Source organism: Peromyscus californicus, unplaced genomic scaffold, assembly GCF_007827085.1.
Source record: "Peromyscus californicus insignis strain IS unplaced genomic scaffold, ASM782708v3 Scaffold_23__1_contigs__length_62951481, whole genome shotgun sequence".
Classification (NCBI taxonomy): Eukaryota; Metazoa; Chordata; class Mammalia; order Rodentia; family Cricetidae; genus Peromyscus; species Peromyscus californicus.
In genome coordinates this window covers 13332778-13358069 of record NW_026294534.1, presented here as the reverse complement: position 1 = coordinate 13358069, position 25292 = coordinate 13332778, and the positions used below count along the sequence as shown (strand labels likewise).

Genomic DNA, 25292 nt, shown 5'->3' with positions numbered 1-25292 from the left:
ACTCCTGCAGCTGGGAGCAGAGTACTCCTGCAGCTGGGAGCAGAGTACTCCTGCAGCTGGGAGCAGAGTACTCCTGCAGCTGGGGGCAGAGTACTCCTGCAGCTGGCAGACCCAGCCACGTGGCTGACAGGAGGAGACAGCGAGGAGAACTGAGTGGAAGGGAGAGCACTCCAGGGCACAGCACCGAGAAGTGAGGAGACATGAGTGTTAGCGAGCCCATTTGGAGAATGCCGACACCTGCTTGGCCGTGGGAGCACGGACAAGCTGTCCTGATGTGGTCAGGCTCTTCAGACGAGGGCATCAGTGGCTGAGATGGTGGTGGGGCATTGCTTGGGCAATCAGAGCGGACTGCAGCCATGGCAGCATACATGGTCACTGTACACCAGGGTCTGTGGTCAGCATATTCACATTTAACCCCTCAGCAAACCCTCTCTGTGTCGTGATCTTCACTGACTAAGTAAATGGTAAGCTGGAGCCAGCCAGCTGGGAAACTTACCAAGACTGAGCGCTACAGCCAGGGCTGGGCTGAATTTATTTGATTCCCAAACCTCTGCCCACATAAGTACATAATACTAAGTCCCATGAAGTTAAAGAACATGTCCATGAGACATTTATCACTAAATATAACTGGTTAAACTGTATTACATAGTGAGCTAAGTGGATTGGGGATGCTTAAAGGCCACAGCCTGTGGCACAAAAGCATCTCATTATTATTTTGTAAAATATTTCCAAGTGAATATTTATTTTTAGTGTGTTAGCATAAGGCCAACTGGACCTTGTAGGCATGGTTTCAGTTGAGACCTTGAGATGGGCAAATGCTTACCCAGTGGGCTCAGGGCCTTAAACGATGAAGAAAGGGTCAGAGAGGATGTGGTCATGGCAGCAGAGGTTAGATGCATAGTACCACAAGTCAAGGACTGCAGACACCTCTGGGAATTGGAAAGAGTCAGGGACAGGGTCTCCTGTGGAGCTTCCAGTAAGAATTTGGCTCTCAGAACCCCTGGATTTGAGCCCAGGAAAACTCATGGTGGCCTTCTGCCCTCTGAAGTGGCCGTTAAATTAGTGACTACTTGTTACATGCAGTTGCAAAAAGAAACTAATACAGACATACAAACACAGACATAGAAGCTGTGGCTTACATATTAGACACAAGCCAAGTCTCCAACAAGACTCCACCTCCTAAAGTTTGCTCTACCTCCTAAACAGCTGCCAGCTACGTTAAAACGTGAGTCTGGCTAGGCGGCGGTGGCGCACGCCTTTAATCCCAGCACTCGGGAGGCAGAGCCAGGCGGATCTCTGCGAGTTCGAGGCCAGCCTGGTCTACAGAGCAAGATCCAGGACAGACATCAAAACTACACAGGGAAACCCTGTCTCGAAACAACAACAGCAACAGCAACAACAACAAAACCATAAAACAAACAGAAAAAATGAGTCTGTGAGGGACACATACATTCAAACCTGAGTGCCATGTTAAACCCAGGATCAAAGGCAAGCACAATTAGTACAAGTGCCTAAAACCAAGTTCTCAAAAGGTAAAATCATGCAAATATGCAATCCGAGTATGTTTTGGAGGTTTTTCAACTTGCTAATTAGCAAGGGGATAGGTAAGATTAAGTCCACTTCAAACTCTGTTCTAGAAACTGCGTTTTCAGATAGGTCAGTAGGAAATGTCAGGTAAGATTGCTGACTGTGACACAAAACTGGTTTATGTACAGCACAGCCGCTCACTTTTTGGTGGCCATCTTTTTCCCTGGCAGAACTTTCTTTTCTGTTGGCGAAATGGTGTTGGGGTGTGTGTGTGTGTGTGTGTGTGTGTGTGTGTGTGTGTGTGTGTGTGTGTGTGTGCGCGCGCATGCTTGTATCTTTACAAATGTAGGACTGTTACTGGCAGGCACTTAAAAGTCATTCCATAGGCCCTCACTGCTGATAAGGAAAAGGAAGGAAGGGACAGGAAGCTCACATTTTGCCTTGTGTCTGAGTTTAAAAGACCTTTACTTTTTTTTTTTTTTGAAAGTTTCATGTAGCCCAGGCTGTCCTCCAACTCCTTACATAACTGAGGATAGCCTTGAATTCCTGATCCTCCCGCCTCTACCCAAGTGCTGAGATTATAGGCGTGCGTCACACAGCCTGGTTTATGTGGTGCTGGGGTTGGACTCGGAGCCTTCCATTCATGCTAAGCAAGCAATGTCCTAGCAGCGACATCCTCAGCCCTTGGCTGCTTGTTCTCAGCATCGATCTCTCACCTCGTGACTTTGAGACCGTCAAGCTGGTGGGAACGCGGAGAAGTGATTAGAGGCTTGTGCTGGCACGAGACAAGCGTGCCTACTAGCTCCCTTGATAGTCCAGAAATGGGGCAACAGTAACAGTTAAGGGAGATTCTGTGAAAGCAGATTTTTAGATGCAACTGTTAGTCTAAAAGAATCAGGAAACTGAAGACTGAAGTAAAAAGGGTCTCAAGGACAAGTGGATTACCTTTACAGAGAGCCCCTCAACATCTGTCATGTTTTACAAATTATCCCATCCACATAACTTGGTAGGATACCAGGAAATATCCAGCTCAAGAAAGGATTAATGGAAAAACGTTTTCTTCATTAAAGCCTATCCAGTTAAAATTTTCTAAAAATTCATTAAGAGACAAATAATAGTAGAGTAATAAATCTAGGGACTGTCTCCTATTAATTTGTAAAATAATTTAATTAGGGCAGGTGAGTCATGGATCAGTGCTCACACCCTCCAGTGTAATTCTGTAAAAGAAATAACTCATCCCTGAAATACATCATCTTTGGGTGAAACATGTCTGGCCTTTCATCAGCATCAGATATTGCAAAAGTTTAGAAAAGTCAGTGAGTTCGAGGCCAGCCTGGGCTCCAGAGTTAGTTCCAGGAAAGGCGTAAAGCTACACAGAGAAACCCTGTCTCGAAAAGCCAAAAAAAAAAAAAAAAAAGTCAGTGTGAAATTACATAAGACATATAGCTACTATTAATGAGAAATTTGTGGGTTTGCCTAAATATTTATAGTTTAACTGTATACTTACTGTCTTCTCCACAGAACCCAAATCTGAGAGAGGGTCTGTGATTTAATCACCACATGTGTGCCACACCAAACCCGCCGGGAGACCAGAACGAACCGGCAGTTCTGCGTTATGCCGCGAGGTGGCGCTGCCATGCTTTGGAAATGGCGAGGACAACGCCATCTGCGAACGCTGCTCTGGAGTGGGAGGTGAAAAGACACGCAGCAGCCGGCGCCTGCAGGTGCGTGTGACACAGAGAGCTGTAGGACAGAGGTGCTAGAACACAAACAGGACCAGGTATTAAGGGAGCCTGGGCGGGGCAAGAAAACATGGAATCACAAAGTTAGAAAATGCAGCCGGTCAGGATGACAGGACATCGACACACTCTTTCCACACAGATTTAGCAAAGCAGGGCTGGTACCACCCTGAAGCTGGGATACCCCAGGCTGCCTGCCTTAGCCCCCGTTGTTTTCCTGCCTCTGCTTTATTCTGGTCCTTGGAATTCCCCACACCTCTGCCTCGAGTTCCGGGTGTTGTGGACTTCATGCATGAGCTTTTCGCGAGTTCTATATAATCCCCCGTTTAATTCTGAATGGTGCTGCTGCTGTCTTACTGTCACCACGGGGCAGGTGGCAGCCTTCTGCGGCTGCCTTCTCTTCAGGGAAGAGCCGTGATAATGTTCACTGGGGAAAAAGATCCAGGTCCAGTCTCCTGCGGTTTTAACTTTTAAAACCCAAATAGTGGTGTAGGAAGGTGGAAAAAACCAGGTATATTTACCAATATTCAGAGGCAGGATCTGCAGCAGATGAGCCTTCCCTAACTGGAAAACAGGATTACACGCCTAGCCACAATAGCTTTTAATTGAATCACAAATTCTTTTAGGAAAGGCTCTCTCCCTAGCTCTTTAAACAAGGCAAGTAACAGAGTTAGGTGGAAAAATATATTGACATTAATGCTTTTCAGAGAAAAGTTAGACTCCATTCGAAGAAGGCTTTACAGTCTTTTGCTTTTATTTCTCCCTTTTTAATGCACCAAAGTAATATATTAAATCAATCTTCTCTAGGAGGCTTAAATAATCTCAGGAAATGTTTATAAGTGACAAGTGTGTTTTAGATGGAAGGAGTTTTTTCTTATGTGGTGTTGTCATTGATTGTTAATGACATTTAAAGTCATTTTAAGTAGAGAGAGCACTTGTATCAAGTGTATTCTCATTCTGACAGGATTCAGTGCGGTGCTACACTTACCAGCTTTATTGTAAGACCTAGAACCAGCACTGCTTTTGTGGTGCTTAACTTCCAGCACTTAGTGTTCCTACCTAGGAAGGAAGGGTAGTGGCAATGTCTTTCTCCCCTGGAAACGAGCTACAGAACTCAGCACAGTTTTGAGCATATGGTGTACAGCCGAGTAGTGCTACCAACTCAGTGTTGATGAGATATCACTGATGGGCACCATGAGATGTCATCATGCCTTCGGAAGACAGCTCGTGCTTCACATCATGCACACGGCTGTCATATATCAATCTTGTTACTTGGGCTGGGGAAGTGGCTGAGTATTTAAAATGATTGCTGTGCAACCATGAGGATCTGAGTTCGCATCCCCAGTACCACGTAAATGGTGGCTGGGCATGGCAGCCCACTTGTAAGCCCAGCCCTTGAGAGATGGAGATGGGGGATCCCCAGGGCAAGGTAGCTAGCCAGGCTAGCTAAACTGACCAGCTCTGGATTCAAATGAGAGGTTCTGCTTCAATTTCTAAGGTGGAGAGCGACTGAGGAAGAGACTAGTGTCTGCTTCTTGGCTTCTGTACGCATCTGCATTTGCACACCCGTGAACACATACATGCATGATGTGCAAAGAAAAGCAGGAGAGGGGTATCCTGCAGAGTTATCCTGAGAACCAGTGTTCATTAAAAGCGTTTAATGAACAGGAGCTGGGCTGACCCCTTCTCCCTCTTGGGAAAGAATGGTTAACTGCCTTGCCCCTTTCATGCAGCCTCTGGAGGGGGCTTTGGGTTCCAGTCATGAGAATTTGTTGGGCAGAGGACCAGCACTGCTCAGATTCTGAGGGAGGGATCCAAGGCCTCCAGCTGGGCTCGTTGAGCCCAGGAAGTAGATGGGAGGATTCAGGGGGTCACCGAATCTCACCTCAGAGGTCCCCTGCTCAGCCACCATGGTCTCCTCTGAAAGAGTGGTATGGTAGGCTGCAGGGTGAGAAGAAACTTTGGAAATGACTGAATTCAGACATCAGCAGCTTTGGGAGGCAGGCACCTTGACCTGCCTTCTCATCTTCTTTGTCTTCCTGGGAGCTAAAGAGTGCATGCCTCACTTTCTTCTCAGGTCTCAGAGCTGGTGGCTTCCCTGCTTCAGGTGTGCTCCCTCCATGGCTTTGACATTTGCATCTAAACTTCACCCACCCACCGTTGAAGGTTAAAATTCATTAGGCAAAGTCAAGCGAAACTCATGCTGACACTGAGGTAAATCAGCCTTGTTTACCGCCATTTACATAAACACATGCATTAGCTGTGTGAAGTGCTGAGCGCCCTGTAGTGGGCCTGACGATATCTGTGGGCTAATTGACTTCCCAGAAGTTCCTCTTAGCTTGATGATGGTTGGGGAATGGCAGATCTGTGATGCCTTCATTGGACACATCGGGGAGCCAAGTGTGGGCAGACAGTGGGGTGGAGGACAAGTGTGGCTTGAGGTCAGACTCTCTTCTGTACTTTACCAAGTAGCTAGATTGCTGCTCCTGCTGCTTACCCCCTCTCCCCTTCCGGTTCTCATGTAGTCCATGGTGACTTCAAATTCTCTGTGTATCCCTGGCTGGCCTTGAACTTCTGATGCCCCCGCCTCCACCTCCCAGGTGCTGAGATGATAGAGGCATAATCCACCTTGCCTGACTATGATCATCTTAATCTTGCCTTATTCAGCTTTTCCACCTCTCCAAATCTGTCCAGTAGAAGTAACATTACCTATATAGTAGGGTTCCTTTCCCTCCCTCCCCCTCCCCCCGTTTCTTCTTCCCCACAGGAGACACCTAAGAAATACCTCTACACTCCCAAGTCCCCTCTAGTCTCACGTGACTGTCCAGAAGTAAGAGTTGTGTAAAGGGTACACAAAGCAGAGTGTGTTGTGGCTGGTACAAGACAGGGCTTGGTATTCTTCTGTAGTTTATCCTGATGGAGTGTTGGCCCAGCCACTGGCTACTGAATTATACTGTTTTTACAGCCATTGTGTCAGATTTACAGATAAAAAAGAGGTACCGAGAAGTCTCTTTTCTCAGTTACTGCCAGGAAGTACCTTAGTTTTGTTTTCTGGTGTCAATGGGGTGAGTCCTATCTTGGCTGCATCAGTTAACCTTTCTAGCCTTTGCGAAAAGAGCGGCAATTATAGTAATGTCATTTGAATTGTGAGCATAAGCAACCCGCTGTGTTTCATATGTAGACCTACTGTGTTCTCATTGGATTTCCTTTCTTCATTGCCTGTGTATGTGATGTTAGCAGGTGTTGGGGAGACAAAGCAAGCAATAAACTGAACGCATATACAAGAACCTCTGGAAATCCCAGGGTGAGTCGGTGATTCCACACAAACACGGCAGAGGTCTTCAGGGAGGGGTGGATCCTTGAGAAGGACATCAGCAGTGTGCGCAGTGTTTGGACTGGCAGACTCACAGGAGCTGGCCCGACAGTCAAGTGAGGGGCAGGATGGAGGAGAAAATGGAGGTGTTTGTGTTTGATGGCTCCAGGAGGGTGAAGACTGTGCTGAACTTGGGCATCAGAGGTAGAGTCCTCAGATTATAATTTTTTTATCTATTTATTTATTTTTAGTATAGTATTTGCTTTGTGGCCCTGGCTGGCCTGGTCCTGGCCCTGCATCCCAGGCTGGATCCCAGGCATCCTCCTCTCTTGGCCTCCCGTGTGCTAGGATCCTAGCTGTAGGAAACCACTCCAGCTTTTGAGATTGTAATTTCAAAGGCAATTGAGTAGTGATGACAAATTAGTGTGTAGCATTAGGAACTGGAGAGACTTTCTATCACTGAGTAATCATTTATTGGGAATGAGCTGGGGGCCATTGTCACCATAGCTGGCACAGAAAATTGTGTCATGATGGTGGTGTACAGTATTTGCCTGTAATTATTAAGTCTGGACCTGAAAACTTTCATCCCAGAACTAGAAGTGAAGGTGAAGAACAAGCTTTCCTAAGTAAGGATGGCTTTGGGTGAGGGGGCAGGGCTGTGGGTGAGGGGGCAGGGCTGTGGGGGCGGGGGCAGGGCTGTGGGGGAGGGAGCAGGGCTGTGGGGGCGGGGGCAGGGCTGTGGGGGAGGGAGCAGGGCTGTGGGGGAGGGAGCAGGGCTGTGGGGACAGGGGCAGGGCTGTGGGGGAGGGGGCAGAGCTGTGGGGGAGGGGGTAGGGCTGTGGGGGAGGGACAGGGCTGTGGGGGCAGGGCTGTGGGGGAGGGGGCAAGGCTATGGGGGAGGGGGCAGAGCTGTGGGGGAGGGGGCAGGGTTGTGGGGGAAGGGGACAGGGCTGTGGGGAAGAGGGGCAGAGCTGTGGGGAGGGGGCAGGGCTGTGGGGGAGGGGCAGGGCTGTGGGGGCAGGGCTGTGGGGGAGGGGCAGGGCTGTGGGGGAGGGGCAGGGCTGTGGGGGAGGGGGCAGGGCTGTGGGGGAGGGGGCAGAGCTGTGGGGGAGGGGCAGGGCTGTGGGGGAGGGGGCAGGGCTGTGGGGAAGAGGGCCAGAGCTTTGGGGAGGGGGCAGGGCTGTGGGGGAGGGGGCAGGGCTGTGGGGGGAGGGAGCAGGGCTGTGGGGAAGAGGGGCAGAGCTTTGGGGAGGGGGCAGGGCTGTGGGGAAAGGGGACAGAAATTTTCCTCTTTTGTTTAGAGTAAGTGGTCACTTAGGTGCTTTGAATGTTAGAATTCAAACAGAGGCAAGTTTTTGATAATGAATTATTGTTGTATTTGGGGATGGAATGTGCGTCCATGGGTGTTCAAACTTTCTACCACAGAGCCAAGCCACAGCCCATGACAGATTTACTGTTAAGAATTTCTACATTAATAAGACACTTTTGTTATTATCCAGTCTATTACTGATTGTATATCAGAAGATAAAATGTATTTTCTCTGTACTATAGACTGTTCAGTATTGTAAGTAAATGAATCTTGAAAAAGCATTTTTTTAAAAAAAATATTTACTGGAGATGAAATTATGGTGTTTGTAGGAAAATGGATGAAACTTGAGATAATTAGTGAAGTAATCTGGACTTAAAAGGACAAACATCTTGTTTTCTCTCATTTGTGGATCTTAGATTTTATCACACACACACAACATAAAAGTAGAAGAGAGGATCTCTGGGGAATGCAGAGGACCAACAAGAAAGAGAAAGGAGAAAGGGAAGGGTATGGGATGGTGAAAGCATACGACGTAGTTCAATGAAAACATCTTGATGAAACCCATCACATGTATACACCCATTGCATGCATATATGTACAATGAATATATGTGAAGACTCATATATATATATATATTTGAAATGTTACTATCTGGGTGCAAAAGAGTCACTGGATTCTGTAGTCAAAAGTTTTCCTGTGTTCCACAGCCGCTTGGTCCCAAATAAACATACAGAGGCTTATATTAATTACAAACTGTTTGGTCTATGGCTCAGGCTTAATGCTAACTAGCTCTTTTATCTTTAATTAACCCATTTTTATTAATCTATGTGTAACCTGTATTCCATTACATCTTGCTCCCCCAGTGGCCCAGAGTATCTCCCCCGACTCTGCCTTTCTTTTCCCTGTATCTTTGCTTGGATTTCCTGCCTGGCTATAACCTGTTTAGTCATAGACCAAGGCAGCTTCTTTATTAACCAATGGTAGCAACACATATTCACAGCATACACAAAAGCTATCTCACAGCAGGGTTCTACTTTTTCTGTTATTGTTTGTAGCTGGAGTTTTCTCCAGTCCCACTCAGACCCAAGTAAACACACAAAGACTTATATTACTTATAAACTGTATGGCTGTGTCAGGCTTCTTGCTAGCTAGATCTTACATCTTACCCATTTCTATTAATCTATAAGTTGCCACGTGGCTTGTGGCTTACTGATACTTTACATCTTACTTCTTATGGCAGCTTCAGCAGCTGGCAGCATCTCCTGACTTAGCCTTCCACTTCCCAGAATTCTCTTCTCTCTTTGTCCTGCCTGTACTTCCTGGCTACTGGCCAATCAGCACTTTATTTATTAACCAATCAGAGCAACACATTCACAGCATACAGATGTCCACAACATTTGTTTGTTTTTTTTGAGAGGGTTTCTCTATATAGCTTTGGAGCCTGTCCTGGGACTCGCTCTGTAGGCCAGGCTGGGCTTGAACTCATAGAGATTTGCCTGCCTCTGTCTCCCGAGTGCTGGGATTAAAGGCCTGTGCCACCACCACCTGGCTTGGGTCCTACCTTTTTTTTTTTTTTTTTTTTTTTTTTTTTTTTTTTTTTTTTTTTGGTTTTTCGAGACAGGGTTTCTCTGTGTAGCTTTGCGCCTTTCCTGGAACTTGCTTTGGAGACCAGGCTGGCCTCGAACTCACAGAGATCCGCCTGGCTCTGCCTCCCGAGTGCTGGGATTAAAGGCGTGCGCCACCACCGCCCGGCTGGGTCCTACCTTTTTAATGAGTATTTTGTACCCAAAATAATTTACCCTTGCTATAATTTGTTGCTGTTGAGTTTAAGTGTTAGCTTTCCCTTCCTATCCCATTTGGTTTCACTTTCTCCCTGTAAAAATTTACTTTTGGCTTTTGCTTCCTCTGACTGTCCTCATCAAATGTCTTTTTCTCTGGTTCACAAGGCAATGTGATTAGGGTGTATTTTAGAGGTAAGAATCAAACATATATGTAGGAATATTTTCCCCTAAAAAATGCATCAGGTTTTCAAACTGAAGAAGTTTCCCTCTTCAGTTTCCCCTTGACAAATCTTCAGTTAACTCAGGCTGTGTCTTCAGGGATTTACAGCACTCTTGCTCATGAACTTTTCCTCTCCAGCAGCCTCTTTTCTCAAACTCTGTCAATCACAGTGACCTTTACTCCTCCAACTTGATGCTCAGCAAAGAAGTACCTCGTTGTTATCTCTGTAACTTCAGCCTTTTTAGGTGCCAGACAGAGGTCAACATGGCTTTCCTTTGAGACCTTAAATGAAGGCATTCCCCCACTTAATCTCAACTTGTCCTCTTTCATTCTTCCTGTGCACAATCTCCAGCTCTGGGGAGCCCTACTATGCTGTGATATCCCCATTGTGATGCTATCTATACCAAACTGTCTTCATGTGCCTCTTGGGCCAGGTGATTGCTCACTGTCTGCCTCTTCCTCCAAGCAACTGCCTTAGATCTTGGGCTTCCTCATTAGGACATCTGGCCCTGACCAATCTTGACTGACAGTCACTAGGGATGAGATGGCCATCTGGCAGGGGGAAGGTAGATAATGAGAAAAGTCAGAAGATGTGTCTTAGTGCTGGATCTCAATGGAAGAAGGCTGATTTTGCTCAGATTGTATGGTGCACATGAACATCAAAAGCAAACTTTCTTAAGATGTTTCTATTCACTGAGAATAACACTGAGAAGATTTTAATTCACTCAACATTATTATTATCATTATGTTTTTGGAGGCTTGAGTTAGAATGGCTGGTTGGATAATAAAGACACCATGTAGTCTTGCTGTAACACATGAGACACTTTGCTGTTGAAAGCTATACTGGGAAGAAATGGGCAAGTCTATGAAAAACACACACGTGTAGGTCCATGTCTTGCTCTGGAGATGATGGTATAGAAATAGCCACTGTGAGTGTGTGGATGTCTGCATACATGACCCCCAACTGTACTTAACATACAATAAGTTAAGGGACAATATCCTATTTGTGTTCTACAAGATTTTCTCTTGCTCCCAACAAAGTAGATGTTTTGAATAAAGTTAAAAGATGTGTGGCTGGAGAGATAACTCAGCAGTTAAGAACACTGACTGCTGTTGCACGAATCCTAATTGGTCTTAATAAAAACCCAGAGCCAGATATCAGGGATAAATGCTGAAAAGTCAGAGAGACAAAGGAGCAAGCCACAGCCACCTCTCATTTCACCAGCTGCTCGGCCAAGAGGACTGAGCTTCTTTCTCTACACAGCCATATCACTTCCTGTCTCATCCTCCCTCTTGCTAGGATTAAAGGCATGTGCCTCCCAAGTACTGGGAGCAAAGGCATGAGATCCCAAATGCTGGGATTAAAGGTGTGTTCCACCACTGCCTGGCCTCTATGGCTAACTAGTGGCTGGCTTTGCCCTCTGATCTTCAGGCAAGCTTTATTTGTTAGATTATACACAAAATATCCCCACAGACCGCTTTTCCAGAGGACCTGGGTTCAATTTTACCTTGTGAGTGACATGACAGCTCACAACTGTCTGTAACTCCAGGTCCAGGAGATCTGATACCCTCACACAGACATGAATATAGGCAAAACACCGATGCACATAAAATAAAATAAAAAATAAAAAAAGATGTGTTCAGCAGAATGGGCCCTATGACAGGATTGGCTTACCCAACAGGTGATACTCTGTGTTGTTTTTGAAGGGCCACATATCCCTGCTTTGCCTCCCATGAAGGCTTGTTACAGTGAGGGCAATTGTTCAATTGTACATACACTTCTTAGGCGTAAAGCAGCCATAAATATTACCTGAGAGGCATTTCTAATGCATTTGTCTCCAAGCATAGTAGTTATGGCCAGATTCTATCTGAGAAGGAAGGAGCTGACCAACTCTCACTTGGGTAGCAGCATTGAAGGCATTGGTATAAATACTTACTCCTTATAAGAATGCACTCAGGAGCAGAAGCAGCCTGTGTCCTCAACTGCTCAATGAGGGGAATGAGGTTGAGAGGTGAACAGAAAGACATCTTGTCTATGGTCACTCACCAGCTCATCACTTACTGATTAATTCATTTACTCATTTGCATATTTTCTGTCTACTGTGTGTCAGACTTAGGATGAGGCTCTGTAGACAGCAAAACCAGTTTCTCTTCTCAGAAGCTCACAGACTGAAGAAGGATAACAATATCCAACATACAGCAGAGGAGCAAGGAAAGAGGAAGCATGTCGGTAGAGTTCCCGTGTGGGCAGACCACAGGATAGTGCGAAGAGAGCTTGCCCAGGGAGGCCTGCAAGAACCAGGTGCTCCTCCAGGCTCCTCCAGGCTCTGGTTACTCACTGCGTCCTCACAAGACCCATTGTTATTTTCATTCATAATTGAGTAAACCAAGACACCAGTGGCTTAGTGGTTTGCAGTCTTGGAAATGCAAATCCAAGTGGCCTGCCTGCAGAGTCTGCATATCTGTGATCATACTCTGCTGCCCAGAGAGGTGGAGAGAGGAATGTGCTGAGCAAGATCCCATGCAATGGTCCAGAAGACAGGCTGAGGGCGACCCTGTGGGGAGCTGACTATGGGGAGGAGTGGAGAATAGGACAGAGATGGAGCAGCGATGACAGCATCAGGGACTGATTTCATGAGAACATCTGGAGTCCACAAAGCATTTTCTCCCACATCAGTCTTGTTCTCTCTTCTCTGGCAGCTGTGCAAAAAAGGCAGCAGTGAGCTCCTGGCACTCACTTCACAGGTGACACATCTGGGTCTCCTGGGGGGAGCACTGTCTCTGATTCAGGCAGTTCACAGACAGGCACAGCACCAAAGCCCCTATTTTTGCACACACTCAAGTTCTCCTCATGTCTGCACTCAGTGCAGGACAGTTTCTTATATTTGGTTAATTGCTGATCTGTTTTTCACCCCCAGATACACAGTCTGCTCCTCTCAGTTGGAGAAAGAACAAGTGGGGTTCTTGTGAGCAAGGGAACTCACATGATACTGGTATCTCTTCGGTTCCCTGGAAGCTTCCTAAATCTGGGTTGATTAAATTCCTTTGAGTAAATAAGGGAGGGACAACATGGGTGTGTGGATAGATGTGTCCTGTAGCCTGACCCATCCAGGTTTCAATCTCAACCCTAAGACTATAAGTAAGTGAACATCAGTGGTGTGTGTGTGTGTGTGTGTGTGTGTGTGTGTGTGTGTGTGTGTGTGTGTTCTTGGTTGCTGTTGACGAGTGATATATAGATTTTTGCATGGGGAGGAGATCTATATAAAACATTAGAATAAAGGGCATGCATGTATTCCAGGGTTGTTTTGTTTATTTTTATCCTCCTTTTTAGCCAGGTGACCGACATAGTAGATGTTCCAAACATACTCATGAATAAATGGATGCATCAGTATGCAGATGAGGCGTTGCAGGGGCAGGGGAGCAGCAGACACGTTTGCCTACATAGAAGGCTTTACGTGGATCAGTTGGGAGGCAGTATTACAACAGGCCACACAAAAGAAGAAAAGGCTGGGTGCGGTGGCACAGGCCTGTAATCTTAGCACTTAGGAGGTGAATGTAGGAGGGTCAGGAGTTCAAGGCTAGCCTCACCTACATAGCAATCGTAAAGCCCACTCAGACTACATGAAATCTTATCTCAAAAGAAACCTACCTACCAAATAGTCAATCAGTCAGACAAAAGGCATTGAAACTGAGTGCCTCTGCAGACCAGAAGCCATAATAGGTTTTTGTTGATTTGCTCTATTTAGTCAGAGTAAGAGTAGACTGGTTCATTATTAAGTTGGCTCTCCATAGCTTCGGGATTCAAAGGTAGATCCATATCTTGAGAAGATTTCCTAAATGATTATAAAGATACCTGGAAAGTTGGCTCCTATGCCTACCCTTCTGTTGTAATTTGGCTTAGATATTTGTGGGTTTTCTTCCTGTGCGTGCACTGTGTAGTTGGTTCTATAGCTCTTGTGCCTAGCTAACAATCATTTCCCACTCTGTGCATGTGGATGCTTTGGGGTTGTATGGAAAGACAAATGCAGGGTCTTAAGGTTTGTATATCGACTAAGCATAGTAACAGAGACAGTGTGGTTCAGAAGTTGTGAGAATGAACTAGAACACACAGTTATGAGTGGTCACACAGATGAACGGAGGCCTAGAGAGAACGGAGAAAAAAGAGCCAACCCCAGTTTTCCTTACTTTCTGATTTTTAACTTTTTTCTTTGGTGAGAATGTTCTGTTTCTTATTTAGTGTTCATCCCTATTTTAAAGAACTTTTTAGTAATATGTCGGAATTTGCTTATAAAATTTTATGCCAAAATATTATTTGATGCATTTTTCAAAGATGTTGACTCTTCAAGGAAAAGAAGCACCCCCTTTATGTTTTCTCAATGTACAAGCCAGTAAGTACATTTTTTTAAAGAAGCTGACTGATGCTCATTGATTCTTGGGCGTCAGTGACTGTTGCAAAATTAAGCTTAGTAGGTTGAAAGTAGATTAAAAGTGTAAAGAGGGATGTGTGAAGAAGACCATTTCCAAGGTTACTTCTAAATGAAGCATCAGTGGTGGGAACTGATTATTTGGGCAGAGATGGTACTTAAAATAACACTTGGATCTGCAAGCCGAAGAACATCAACAGGATAATTCATACACGGGCTCATTTCCTCCTTGCTGGTTATTAGCCAGGAATACAGTTCAGCATATGGCTTATTATGCTGCTAGTTGGGAGAGAGCAGAATTTAATCCAGACAGGAGTGACTGTTTCTCATCCATTGCTTAGCCCACCTACCTTTCCAGGAACTGGGAGTTATCCTGTCATTCTGCTGTGAGTCTGAATGGCTAATAGTGTGGGGACAGGCCGCACCCATGGGGCACCATCATTTCAGGTATAACATAAGCTTGAAACAAGCTTCAGTCTTTTTCATATGTGTTCTAGGGCATGTAAGAGGCAATGTGCCTCTGGTTGACCTGGTTTGGGAGGAGATAGAGTAAGAGTGCTCTGTTTTCTCTGCTGTGTCCACTGAAAATCCTGGATGTCGGGTGTGAGAAGATGCAGCAAGGTAGAAGAAGGCAGACAGATAGGACCCTAAGGACCTGAGGCCACCAGGGTGCCAGGAACCACTGTATATACTCCTTCCAGCAGTAATGAGGGGCCCATCATGCTTCGGATGTCAAAAGAGACTGAGTGGGAAACCTGCCCTTCTACTTCCACACCATAGTAGCAAGGCTCCGTTTCCTTCTTTCTTCCTTGTTTGTCCTGGAACTCACTCTGTAGACCAGGCTGGCCTCCAACCCACAGAGATCTGCCTGCCTCTACCTCCGGAGTGCTGGGATTAAAGGGGTGTGCCACCACTGCCTGTCCTTCTTTCAACTCATCTTGTACATGTGATCTTTGAGCTTTATTTCCTAGGGAGACAGACCTCTGTCATGTGTTCAGATACAGTTTTATCTTGTGGTGAGAAATTGTAAACTCTTTTGTGAGACTGTTTTCCCTAAGGGCAGAGGTAGACGTTATCATCTTTGAATTAGAGCTTAACCCTTTTTGTTTAGTTCAGCATCTGGGCACAGAAGTACTTAACAAGTGTGACTTGGGTTCTTTTGAGAGCTGTTGGTTGGTGGGTGGGTCTGAGTTTAACTCGTGAGAGAAGTCTTACAGAGATGGTGTCAGACATTTGCAAATGTTCTGTGGGAGGATTAGAACTTACCTCGGGGTTAGGGGTTGCTGTTACAGGCAGTCTCAGTCTCTCCAAGGCCCAGAAATTGTTTCCTGGATACCTACAGATGTCAGGGAATGACTCTTGGAGGTCAAGTTAGAATAGTTAGTTCTATGAGAGGATTAAAACCTGCTTCGGGGTTAGGGGGTAGCTATTATAGGCAGTCTCAATCTCTCCAAGACCCAGAAACTGTTTCCTGGGTTCCTACAGAGGCCGGGGAATGACTAGCAAGAAGATCAAGTTAGCAAGAAGATGATGAATGAATCGAATGAGCATTGGCTAATTTGTGTTGAAAGAAGAGCACCAGGGGGCTGGTGTCAACCCTGCCAGGGGAGGCCTGTGGAGAGCAGTGTTTTAGAGGGAGTTGCTGGGTGCTCTGGAGACTTGCCTTACCTAAAGTCTCTGGTGTTGCTGGAGAGAGGTCTCTACTCTAGGCACAAGAGCATGCTCTTGATATTCAGGCTCTTCTCTGTGGAAAAAGGATGCGGCTGGGGCTAGAGTTTGACTCAAATTTCATCCCTGAGCTCCTGGACGAATGGTGTCACTGTTGTGCATTTCCATTATTTTCCCCTACCTGTGAAGCGGAACTCTAATCAAGTTGCTGTAGAAATTCTGCCAACAAAAGATACATGACAGCATCCAGCATTGTGGCTGCTGCCTAAATTAGGCTTACCCTTCATCTCTTGATGCTGAGCTATTCTTCACCCTGGATACAGGGAACTGTAGGCGTTCCTAAGTAATAAGCCACATCTTCTGATGACTACACACGATCTCTTAGGGCAGGCAATTCCTTCTACAGATAACTGGGCTTATTTATGACAAGCTTTTCTTCTAATTTTTTTTTTCAGGGAAAATAGCTTCTCACTTCAAGCTCACATTTTCAGGGAGTCTCGCTGTTGACCATATGACCTGCCCATAGATATGCATATTTGAAATAAATAATGAACAATAATGTGTTTAATACTGGCTTGCCTTTATTTCAATGAACATATAAAACAGCAAAAGCAGAAAAGCCCTGCCTGGAGGATGATTCATCGTCTAAACAGAGATGGGCTCTCTCTTTCAGCTCGCTCCCACTGCTTTTATTAAGATGCTGGTTTTGCGTGAGGTCAGCTCATTCTTGTCCTCAGGTATTTATCTCTATGGCTCGTCTCTTGTAGAGCTTCTTTCTGCAAAAGCCCGGAGTTAAGATAGATGACTCTGTGAGGTCTAAGTAACCACTCCCAGGAGAAAATAGGACAGCTAATAAATTAAGTGACTATAGTAGCTGAGTGACCACAATCTATTAGCTAACTTGTACCCAACAGCGCCTGTAAGGAGACAGGCTGTTCTCTGTGGAGAGGGATCGGGTTCATCTTCACTCACTCAGTTTGAATCCTGGAAAGATCATGGGCTTTGCATAGACTTGTGCTGGGATCTTGGCTCTGACACTTACAGCCCTGATGCCTTGGGTAACTACTCACTCTCAGAAACTCAGTTTCCTTGTGAAAATATTTAAGATGACTGTCTTGTTAAGACTTAGCATGTGTGCTGGTTAATCTTGGTTATCCACCTGATGAGATCTAGAGTCACCCAGGCAACAGGCCTCTGGGCATAGGTTACTTGAGGTGGGAAGACTTACCCACTGTTGGTGGCACCATTCACTGGGCTAGGATTCTGGAGCAAGTGAGCTGTGTACAGATTCTTATCACTCTCTGCTTCCTGCCTTCAGATGCAATGGAACCATCTGCCTCAAACTCCTGCCTCCTTTCCATGATTGATTGTACTCTTGAACAATCAATCATGAGCAGAAATAGAGCCTTCCTCCCTTAAGTTGTATTTGTCATGATATTTCATCCTAGCAAGAGGAAGAGTTGCTAAGAGACTATATATGAGAGCTATGTTCTGTAATTTACATGCCTGTCACACCGAGTTCCCACAAAATTCTCATAGGATTATGAGGGATGTAGTTTATCCCTCAGTTGAGGAATCCAAGACCGGGAGAGACTGAACATCTAGCTCAAGGCCTTCTTGATAGTAGCTTTTTAGATGCACATTGGAACTAGGTTCCTCTGGCTGTGAAAACTACGTTTCCATAAGACTTCATTGATGGCTCACTAAGAGCGATTGCTACTCTTCCAGAGGACTTGAGTTCAATTCCTAGCTTACAACTTACTGTAGCTTCAGCCTTAGGGGATTTGATGCCTCCTGATATAAGCTTCTAGGCTTTACATGCATCAGTATGCATACATGCACACACCCTAACAGGTCTGCTGTAAGCTTCTAGGCTTTACATGCATAGGTATGCACACATGCATACACCCTAACAGGTCTACACATTCTCTCTCTCTCTCTCTCTCTCTCTCTCTCTCTCTCTCTCTCACACACACACACACACACACACACACACACACACACCATGCACAAACATAAACAACGCAGTTGTAGATCATAAAATTCAACTACATAGATTTTTCAAATTATCTTTCTTCCTTTTATTTAAATGAAAAGAAAAAGTAGCCTAGGGGTTGCGGTTATCATGGGCAGAGTACACTATGCAGTGAGAACCATAGCCTGTCCCGATGACTTCAGAGCCACGTTTGTTTGCATTTTTATCCACACTTCATCTTCAGCCTTTCTAAAGAAAGATGGTGTCCTTCTCCACCGTGAGTCTGAGTTTGGGAAGAAGTGTGTGGATCTGTTGAGGAGGCAGCCTCTTCAACACAGCAGCCAAGAAATCATCCCAACTTCAGAGAAGAGAATGCTGGGCAGGAGAGGAAACCCCTCAGCCTAGAAATGAGTCCACTCATCTCTGGGAACCAATGCTCCAGATAGACATTTGAGGGAAAACAAAGGCTTGAGAGCCATGTGGAGAACCTTGTTAGAAAGACTGAATTTTGAGCCGGGCCATGGTGACGAATGCTTTTAATCCCAGCACTCAGGAGGCAGAAGCAGGTGGAGCTCTGTGAGTTCAAGGTCAGCCTGGGCTACAGAGCGAGTTCCAAGATAGCCAGGGCTACACGGAGAAACCCTGCCTCTAAAAAACAAAACAAAACAAAAAAGATAGGTTTTGGTTTTCTTCTATTCTGTTTGTTACAGCCAAACCTCTACAGTTGAATCTGTACATGGTAAAATCTCCACATCAGGTAGGACCCAAGGCTCCATCTTGTAAACCTGAATGAATTCCAGAAGTCATTCAGTGTCACACACAGCTGTTGCCCTCCTCTCAAATTCTACCCTGTTGTTCCATTAGCCACAGCATTTTTCGAGTTTTTAAAGTGTCTAGAAATATCTAGACCCTACCATGTTTCATTGGAGTTCTGCTTGGGGATGTCACCTCCCTGTTTGGTCTTCTCATCTTCTGTGGCCTTCCTGGCCCTCCTCATTCACACCTCCCCACGCTCCTCCCCACGCTCCTCCCCATGCTGCTCCCCAAGCTCCTCCCCACGCTCCTCCCCAGGTTCCGCTCAGGCTGCAGCGTCCCCAGCACCTCCTGTCCTGCTTGCTTTGTGTTTATGGCTCCCAGCTAAGCTTCCAGCTCTCCCATGTCATGATTCACCCCAATGAAAGACCCCTTCTTTCTCTCACAGAAAATCATTGACCTAGCATAGAGATGTATAGCTACCCTTATAAAGTTCCTGTCTGAAGGGCAAGGACTCCATCTGCCCCACTCTTTGCTCTGTGTTTAGAATCTATCCAGCTTTATTTATGTGGAAACATGGAGTTGGCTATTTTAACTCTCCTTTCCTGTGCAAGTGGCACTTTCACATAACGGGAGCTTTATGCATATTTTATGAATGTCCAGATCTCTGTAGTAACTGTCTTTGATGTTCGGCCTACCTGTCCCAAATCCTACCTCGTTCATCTTGTTGTGTAACAGGCTTTTCCTGGGGAGACGTGAACAAAGGTCAGTGCACCCCAGATAGGGAACCGAAGACAGACCAAAGGAGCGGTACCACTACAGTCCACTGTGGTGAACTAGTGAGTTTCATTGGGGTGACTTAGAGTAATATGCGTCAGGGGTCACTTACAGGAGCAGAAATGACTCAAAAGACAGCTGCACCACCAAAGCCAACCTCAGCATGGTGACAGCTCACCAAAGCTGGGAACCCAGAGCACACTGCACAGCATGCAGGCAGCTCAACAGGTTGGAGAGTGTTCCAGTTAGCTCAGTTGGTCTGGACTTCTTCCAGCAGCTCAGCTGGTCTTTGTTACTTCTAGGCAGTTTGGTTACTCTCTCCTTCTTCCAGGCTGCTCAGCTGGTTGTCTGAGAGTGACTCTCCGTTGTCTTTTTTGTTTATAGACTCTGGGGATGAAAGGGTCTTGTGATTCCAGTCGGTTTCAGGGACTTCCTGCAACTATTTTGAGTTGCTTACTTCCTGCCTTGAGGAACTTCCCTGCAGTATTTCACACTCCTGTAAATATCCCATTTTAAGACTGTTGTGCCCAGGTGGCAAGACCCCCAAGCAAGACCACCACAGAGCCATTATCCGATGCAAGCACACAGAGGTTTTTATTAACAAAACAAGCAAGCTTGGTCCAGTGTCCAGCATCCGACACAGCAGGTGGAGGAGAACGGCCCTGAGCACTCACTTTAAAGGGTTTATATAGGAAAAGTTTACATGCAGCTTGGGATTGGACGAGGGGGTTAGGGGTGAGGTAAGCATAAGGTTACTAATTGCTAACAGGATTCAGGGTATCTATAGAGACATAAAATTTTATTCCCCATGTCCTGCTTTTGTTGACACATTCAGATTTATTGCTGTAGTCCTACTCTCCTCTAAGGTCAGCTTCTGGTCAGTGGAGCCCATTACTCCCCATATCTTGTTTTGCCAAGTCCAGGATACATAGATTTATTGTCCCAGCCTTATAAGTTCAATTTCTGATCACTACTAAAATTGCTGGCCAGCAAATACCTTTGGAGGTGGGGAGGGGGAAGTGTCTCTCAAGATGGCTACTGATTTTTCCCTTTCAAAGACATTTCTCTCCAAGATGGAAGGCTTCAATCTGGGAGGAAACTGCCACACAACACCCATTCCTTCCTTAATCTCTTTCATTCTGGTTTCTTAAAGAGGAAGCTTGGACAGATTGAATTGGCAGGCTGCTGGTAGGTGAGATTGAGACCCAAAGGGCAGTAGTTGTGTTAGTCTGCTGTGGTAACACACCCAAGGGGATCCACTAGGAGGAGGAAGGGTTTATCTTGGCTCACAGTTTCCGGAGCCTCAGTCCATGGTCTGCTGACCCTTGTTTCTGGGCTGTGTTTGAGGCAGATCATCATAGCAGGGAACCCTTGGTGAAGCAATGCTACCCACCTCATGGCAGTTGGGAGTGAGAGATGGTTGCCAAGAGGGAGGTAGAACACCAGGCCTGGTTCCAAAATATACCCTTCAAAGCTGTGTCCCCAATGACCTAATTCCTCCAGCTCGGGTCACCTTATCTAGGGTTTTTACCTCTTACCAATGGCACCATCCATTGGGGACCATGCTTTCAAACATGAGCTTTTGAAGACACTTAAGATCTAAATCACAACAGCAGTCTCCCTATGAAAGCTGCCCTGTAATGATGTTTTCCATTCCTGGAAAAAGCAAGCAAGTGATTTTGGCAAGCCCCACAAACATCAGTCCCAGTGACCCAGTGCTGGGCCAGTGCGAGGGCTTCATGAAGGCACAGGGAGATCAAGTGGCTGCAGGTCAAGTGTCTGACTGCCATGGGATAACTGGAATAGCAAATAACTGTTTCAGGTCTTTCTTTTCTTCAATATTTTGGAAAGAAAAAGAAATTGCTGATTATTGCTTTCCCCAGAAATCCCACTGATCAATGGAAAGTTGAGCACTGTCCAGAGTTGACTCCTTTGCTGTTGTTGGTCTCCACAAGCAGCATCCAGCAAGACAAATTACATCATGATGCTTCAAACAGAGAACAGTGACCTTGAATGAGGAATTATTGGGGTCACATTTTTATAGATCCAGTGGAAATGGAGGTCTAACTGTGATTTCAGACAGATCTGGGGTCCCATCAGTTCTGGGTGTCACACAGTTAGGGTTGCCCCATGGTCATTAGGGAACAACAAAATAAAAATGAGGAGACTCGAGAGATGGCTGGCTCAGAGGTTAAGGGCATGCACAGCTCTTGCAGAGGACCCACATTCAGTTCTCAGCGCCTACATCTGGTGGCTCACAAGCTCCTGTTGCTCCTGCTTCAGGGGATCTGATGCCCTCTTCTGGCTGCTGTGGGAACTTCATTTACATGCACATACCGAACCCCCACCATATGCATATGACTACAATAAAAACAAAAGTTTGAAGAGAAAAGGAACATCTCAGCCATCAGTGTCCTGTCATTCTGAAATCCAAGCTTGCTGGAGTTAAACACCTAAGTCTCAAAGTATTTCCTGGTTACAAAAGGATATTGTAAACTGGATATGATGGCTCATGGCTGTAATCCCAGCATTTAGAAGGCTGAGTCAGGAGGATTTCCTTAAATTCAAGGTTACTCTGAGCTACAGAGTTGACTTTCAGACCAGCCTGGGCCACAGAGTGAGATCCCTGCTCAAAAATCAAAACAGACCAAATGATAACAAAACAATTTAGGAAAGATTTTAGAGATATGAGCCCTGAATTTAGAGAATCTTCTATATAATGGGATGCATACATATTTAAAAGAAAGCAATATTTACCTGTCCATTATTCCTTAATAAAGCTGAGGTGGGGGGAAGTGAAGGAAGAGAGGATGGACCAGGCTTGGTACCACACGTCTGTGGCATTTGGGAAACAAAGACAGAAGGATTGGGGTGAATTTAAGGCTAGTCTGGGCAACTAGAGAGGAAGTAAGAGAGGAAGGGAGGAAATAAGTCTCATGAAGCTCTCAAGGGACAACATACTGAAACTTGGCACACCTTAGTAGTTTATGCACAAATTTAGAGTATTTGAATTTTAAATGTAGTTGACTATGTTGATTACAACAGTTCTATTTAGGAAAAACAATCAACATAAACAGGCCCTCTTTCTGCTCATTTTCTACACAAACAGTACTAACCTCCAGTGTTCCAAAAATTTCCTCCTCTGCTGCACCCCAACTCCTTGTGAAGGATTTCCTGCCACACTGTGTGCAGCCTTGGGGGACAGTAGAACAGGCGCTTTTCTCCTTGGCCAAAGCTGGAATGCCCTGGTCCTTCCTAACCTCACCCAGCTAGAGCAGAGTTAGCACTTTATGCTGGGCTAGCTAGATGGTCTCTTGGAAGACAGCTCACAGATGCAAGAGACCGTAGCAGTGGACCATCCCTGGAAAACACACAGCTCTCACCTCAAAGGGAATAACAGTTAGTTTGTTCTAGAGCCAAATCTGAGTGACCATGGCCTGGTCATTACCTAAATTTACATGTTCCAACATAATAACAGTTTCATGAATTTTTTTTTGTAGTAAAAGGAAATCATAAATGAAGATGCTTAAAATACATCGGCAGAAACATGGGGGTAGGTGGGCTACAGCAAAACCAGGAGATCTCTGCTGTAGGCCTCAGATGCTGTCTGATGACATTTTTAGCTTTTGGGTTGGTGGGAACCGGGGCTCTGTTTGTATATTCCAAAAGGGTTTCACGAGGGTGTTAGGCCAAATGCAGAGATGGCCAATACATGGCTTTTTAGGGGCTAAGATAGCACATAATTGGGCTCTGGGCCTTTGTGTCCTAACTCTTTAGTGTCATTGACTTTCTCATTAGTCAATCAACCTTGTAGGATGTTTAATATATGCACAACACTCCCCAACACCAGAAACTCCAGTCAACAATTCTCATACCAGTCAGTGTGTCTTGCTGCCCTGTTTCGTTAACCAGGAATTTCCTTTCCTTAGAAGGCTGTGGATTACTTTAGTCTCATATATTTTATGGGATCCCAGCACACCTATCATAAATTCTTTTTGCACCAGTTAGTCTGAGTCAGTTTCTGTTGCTTATCTAATTAAATGAATTAATTATTAAATTTTGGCATTTTGAGACAGGGTATCATTTAGCCCAGCCTGGCCTAATTCTTACTGTAACCAAGAATAGCCTTGAATTCCCATTCCTCCTGCCTTACCTCCCAAGTTCAGGGATCCTAGGCTCATGCCTCTGTTCCTATCCTCTGCCTCTGTTAGTACCCAGGGACTGCTATCTGCTTGTAAGACTGGAAGAACCTGTCACCCTGGTACTTGTGGCTTGATGGAGCAGAGATGTGGGCTGCTCTGCATGAAGGCTGGGCTCACAGCTTACATCTGTTCTCTCATAAATGTGGCCTCAATGTTCTTTTAAATCTGATTTTTAAATTACGTTTGTTTATGAATTTACATATTTATTTAGTGTATATGGATGTGCAGGTCAGAGGACAGCATGAGGGAGTTGGTTCTCTCTCTCTCCCATCTGTTCCTAGGGATGAAACTCAGGTTGTCAGGATTGGGCACATCTTTACCCTCTGAGCTTTCTTGCCAACCCTGATTTTCTCAGCATCCTTTAAACCTTTATTTCAGAAGTTCTGTTAGAGTGGCCACAATAGCTCTTGTTAGCCAAGTTGTTAGAGACACTGAACAGATCCGTGCATCAGGGAGGGTGTTGGGGTGTGAAGTGCTGCCACCAGGCTTCCTGTCATAGCTGGGGTGCTGACCACCTGTTCAGCATCCCCGGGCATCATAACAACAGATTCCCACATAGCATCTTCTCTGTGACAATATCTGTCCCAGGCAATGTGACCAGAGAGAAAGGATAGAACCCCTTCTTCCCAAAGGTGAAAGAAAGCCCACAGGAGATGGCAACACTTCACCCAGACATGCATTCCCTGTGACTGGCACAAACTGGCTAGGCAGCACAAGCTTCAGAGTATCCTGTAGGGACACATTATTTATTTGGCTTAAGGGAGTCAAGGAGTCCCTGAGCTTGCATTTGGAAGACTAGGTTCTGATCGGATGGATGGCAGGCATGGATGTCCTACTCACAGGGCACCCAACACACAACTCACACAGTTCTGTTCATTAAATAGAGATGTTGTAATACTTAAAATACTGACGACCTACCAGTTTGGTGTGCTATTTGATGTGACTAGAGTTGACAGGTACTGAGGAACCTGTAGGTGCTTGGGGGTTCCAGGGTGTTGACAGCCTCAATAGCATGTAGGGCCAGCTCTCTGTGGTACAAGGGAGGCACAGACCTGGAGTAAGAACCCAATCAGACAAGTTCTCCCATGCCTGTTACATCTCTATCATCCCTCTTCACTTCTCTTGGCTGTAGGTACTGGACTCAATTCCTTGGGGACGGTCCTCATCCCTGAACCTGGGCTGCTCAGCCTCAGGAAAGAGATCCTTTTCTTCCCTGGAGTCCTTGCTGTCGGGCCTCTAGGAGGAAGAGATGTGTTCACACACAAGCTTGCTGTCAGTAAAGATTGTTTTCACACTGAGAATTCAATCAAACCAGGTTCTACTTTAACGGCACAAGTAAACCAACAAACAGGCTGGGGATTAGTAGAGATGGGAATCTACAGGGTGTAGAAGGCAGGGGAAGCCGGAAAAAGGAAGGGAAAAAAGCCGAGTAGAAACACTGGACTACTGCCATCTTCATTTTTCTATTTACTTTTCTTCTGTTTTTATCATTTTCTTTCTCTGGGGTCATTCTGTGTACCCTCTAGGAATCGACAGGAGAGTGCCAAGCATAGAACCCTAAGCATGGTAGGAGAATGATGGCCTCTAGAGAGGACCCTATATCA

The 25292-nt window shown here is 45.7% G+C and overlaps 1 long non-coding RNA gene across 1 annotated transcript; it reads left to right on the top strand.

The window, feature by feature from the left end:
- The first annotated feature begins 3056 nt into the window (after positions 1-3056).
- On the top strand, positions 3057-7125 carry LOC128119385 (uncharacterized). Its single transcript, XR_008221529.1, has 3 exons — positions 3057-3251; positions 5344-5480; positions 6507-7125. It is a non-coding gene; the product is annotated as an uncharacterized LOC128119385 (long non-coding RNA).
- Positions 7126-25292: the final 18167 nt, after the last annotated feature.